The following is a 4228-nucleotide window of genomic DNA, read 5'->3' on the forward strand; positions in this document are numbered from 1 at the left end:
CCCGTGTCCCCTGCATCGGCAGGCGGACTCTCAACCACTGCGCCACCAGGGAAGCCCGACAAGTGATATTTTTAAGGTGTATATCATATCATGTCAGCCAGTCTGCTGCTTAAACCCTTAGGTGTTTTCCAGTTGCACACCATGTAGAATCCAACCCCTTTCCCAGGGCCTACAGGTGCCCGCCTATATCCCCCCAACCTCTCACGTTCCACTCTCCTGCTCAGTACCTCATGGCCACGCTGGCATCCTTCATGGTCCTGGGACACAGAGCGTCTTTCCCAGCTCAGGGCTTCCCTCCTCAGGGCTGTTCCCTCTGCTTAGAACCCCGTTCCTCTTGCTCTTTGCTTAGCTGACTCCCGCTCATCCTTCAGGTCTCAGCTCAAATGTCTCTTTTCAGAGAGAGCTTCCCTGGCCACCCCATTCAGCGCTTAGCCCCACCTCCCTTCCCATCCGTTACTTCTGTCACCTCACTCTCTTTATTCCCTCATTGCACTTACCATGGTCTGAAATTATCTTATTTATACGCTTGTTCACTTGTGTATATGCTTTCTACCTCAGAAAAATGTGAGCTCCATGAAACCTGGGAACTTGTCAATCATTAGTATTCACCATTTTCTCCCCGGTGCCTTGAACAATAATAACTGGGCAAACAGAGTTCAATGAATGAAGCCGAATTGAATTCATGAGTGAATTGAATGAAGGAATGAATGAATGGTGAAATTAGCTACTGCTTTCCTAGGGAGGAGCAAGTAAGGGACAGAGGGAAACAAGAAGGGTTCACTCAGATGCCCACCCCCTGCGGAGGAAGGGAGCAAAGTCCTCTCCTCTAATGGAAAGGGACACAGGGAGGGGGCAGCAGAAAAGGGTCTCCCTTCCTCGGAGTGGTTGGGAAGAAAAGATCCTGGGAAGGGCTGAGAAGCCTTTGCTCAAAGGCCCAGTGCTCTCTTCCCCAGCCTCTACAGGGTTTACGCAGAGATGAGGAGACCACATTCCCAGAGAACAAGGTACAGCATCAGAGGTTCAGGCACTGCACTGCGGAAGCCTGAGGTTGTGTCTCGGAAAGGGCTTCTCAACACATGCACAGGGAGGGGGACCCCGGAATTGGGAATTTATTTTATCGGGGGTGAGAGAAGGGTCTCGAAAAAGAATATTCCCCACCACTCCCAGACTTCCTACACAGAATATGGAACTCCATCACATGGAGGGAAGAGGAGGGACAGGGTCACCTCCACAGAGCTTCCTGCTTGCACTCCCTCACCCGAGGAGACAGGAAAGCTAAGGCCTCCGGTCATCTGGCTTTGGACCAGGACAGACACTGGTTCTCTCCACTGCCGCTTCCATCTCCCCTGTTCCAGGGGCCCTTCTCCTCCAAGGGAAATCACAGAATCTTCCATTTATAGACACTGATGCACAGTTTCAGAACAACCCAGGATCCCAGAGAATTGAGTTAGGAAGAGTCATTAAAGGTCCAGCTTTGGGCCTAATGTAAGGAGCTCCCAGACAGCCTCTGGGTACTTCAGAGACCGAGCTCTCCTTGCACGTAATGCAGCCTTTTCCAGGCTTGGGCAGCTCTGATTATAAGAGGTTCTTCCTCCCAGCCAGGCCAAATCTGTCTCCTTCACACCAGCATTGCTAGTTCAGTCTGGTGGACCAGCACAGATGAGCTGGTTGTTTCCATGTGACAACCTTTGAAACATATGAAGGCAATTATTCTAATAATAAATGCTGCCATTTGATGAATGTTTACCAGGCACTGTGCTAAGCATTTTATGTATATTATCTCATTCCATCCTTGCAGCATCCTTAGCATGTAGGAATTATTTTTCCCATTCTGGGGATTAGGAAATAAACTTGGGAAGTAAAGCCATCAGCCCAGGGTCACCCAGGTATTGGAAGAATCAGGATTTGTTCCAAGACCCGTCTGACTCCATCCAAAGCCCATGCCCTCAATTCTCCTGTTATGCAAGATCACCCGTCCCTAACAGAGTCGTCTTTTATCCTGGCTAGACAACATCAAATCCTTCAAGCGTTTCTTCTCTGAGAAGCTCAAGGCGCCCATCTCCCCATTTTCTCCGATAACTTCCAAGTTCAATAAAATCCTCGCGTCATCTGGGCTCAGACCCTCTTCCTGGAGACTGGAGAGTGAAAAAGGAAGCTCTGCTTCCGGGACAGCAGGAAATGGAGTCTTCCCAAAGTTCCCCCACTGGGCCCCAGTCTCCCCTCAGTCCTCAAACGCAGCCCTGACGACCCTCCAGTTTCTGCTAACCCTCACCTCCCTTATCACCTGTCAACTTCCTGGTCCCCCAGGATTTGTCCATCTGGCTCCCCCTTATCTCACGCCTCTTCTTCCCCAAAGTCCTACTCATCCTTAAACAAACCCACCTCCACCTCCCCCTCCTCCATGAAGCCTTCTCCAGTTCCTGCTCCTTCCTCAGTGCTCCCAAAGCCCTTATTTCTTCTTTTTTCGGCTTTATTGGGATATAACTGACATACAGCATTGTATGAATTTAAGGTGTACAATGTAATGATTTGATATATGTATATTTTGTGAAGTAATTACCACAATAAGTTTAGTTAGCATGTCCATCACCTCACATAGTTACAACTGTGTGTGTGTGTGATAACTTCTAAGATCAACTCTCTTAGCAACTTGCAAATACACAATACAGTATAACTAGAGTCACCATGCTGTATGTTACATCCCCAGGACTTATTTATCTTATAACTGGAAGTTTGCACCTTTTGACCCCCTTCACCCATTTTCCCCACCCCCACTCCCTGGCAACCATCAGCCTGCTCTCTGGCTCTAAGGGTTTGATACAAAGCCCTTTTTTCTGCCTCTGCAACAGTTGCTATTTTGCATTCCATCACATCTGTTCACAGCACCTCACCCAGGCTTCTCCAGGGCAGAAAGTGTGGCTTTTTTTTTTTAATTATTTATTTATTCGTTTTTGGCTGCATTGAGTCTTCGTTGCTGCGCACAGGCTTTCTCTAGTTGAAGCGAGCGGGGACCACTCTTCGTTGCGGTGCACGGTCTTCTCATTGCGGTGGCTTCTCTTGTTGTGGATCACGGGCCCTAGGCGCACAGGCCTCAGTAGCTGTGGCCCGCAGGCTCCAGAGGGCAGACTTAGCAGTTGTGGCGCATGGGCTTAGTTGTTCCACGGCATGTGGGATCTTCCCGGACCAGGGATCGAACCCGTGTCCCCTGCATTGGCAGGTGGATTCTTAACCACTGTGCCACCAGGGAAGCCCAGAAAGTGTGGCTTTAATGTCCAAGCCCATTACAGTGTAGGTGGTTGGTAACTGGCTGTTACTGTCAAATGCAGACTGACATCTTTGATCCTTCAACTGAGGATCAACATTGAAGAGCCGGTTGAGATACCGGGAGAGCTGAGCCGCTCCACGTGACCCAGCACCTGGGCGCCACCTGGTCTCTGGGAATTGAATAAAACAATCCAGCTCCAATGAGTCCAAGGAAGAAAACAGGGTTTGAGGCAGGATCTGCTGCCCTCTGGTGGCCATTCCACCTCAGGGCCGTTCACTTGATGTCCTCTCCTTCCCCACACAGAGAAGATGCTGGTATGAATTTAAAACCTGATGCCCCTCTCTCCCGGCACAGTCGTAACTGTCCCAGGTGCTTTTGTAACAGAATATTAAAATTAGAATTTCAACTGGGCACCAAGATACTATAGATGGAATTTCAAAGAGAGGCACCAAATCATCATAGGAAGAATTTCAAAAGAAGTGTTTAAGAACTAGTTTCTGACCCCCTCAGCCAGATCAAGGAGACAGAAAAGCATCATTATAGAGAGAGAAGGTGTTAGCGAGACAGTAACAAGGAAGGGATGGGGTTAAACCAGAGTATGTCATATCTTGCAGAAGTAGAGTACCAGGCAATAAGAGAAAGTGTAACACGCCCTGGACAAGGTTATGTTAAGAACCAGAGCAAACATTTCAGAACCCCTCTCTGTTCTCTTTACTGATGATTCGAAGAAAGGTGAACTATGGCCTCCTAGGTCTTCATGTGGAAAGAATCGGTCTCAATAATTAATGATTTTAAAAAGAAAGAATGCAGGGCTTCCCTGGTGGCGCAGTGGTTGAGAATCTGCCTGCTAATGCAGGGGACACGGGTTCGAGCCCTGGTCTGGGAGGATCCCACATGCCGCGGAGCAACTAGGCCCGTGAGCCACAACTACTGAGCCTGCGCATCTGGAGCCTGTGCTCCGCA

This window comes from Physeter macrocephalus, unplaced genomic scaffold (assembly GCF_002837175.3).
Source record: "Physeter macrocephalus isolate SW-GA unplaced genomic scaffold, ASM283717v5 random_727, whole genome shotgun sequence".
NCBI lineage: Eukaryota > Metazoa > Chordata > Mammalia > Artiodactyla > Physeteridae > Physeter > Physeter macrocephalus.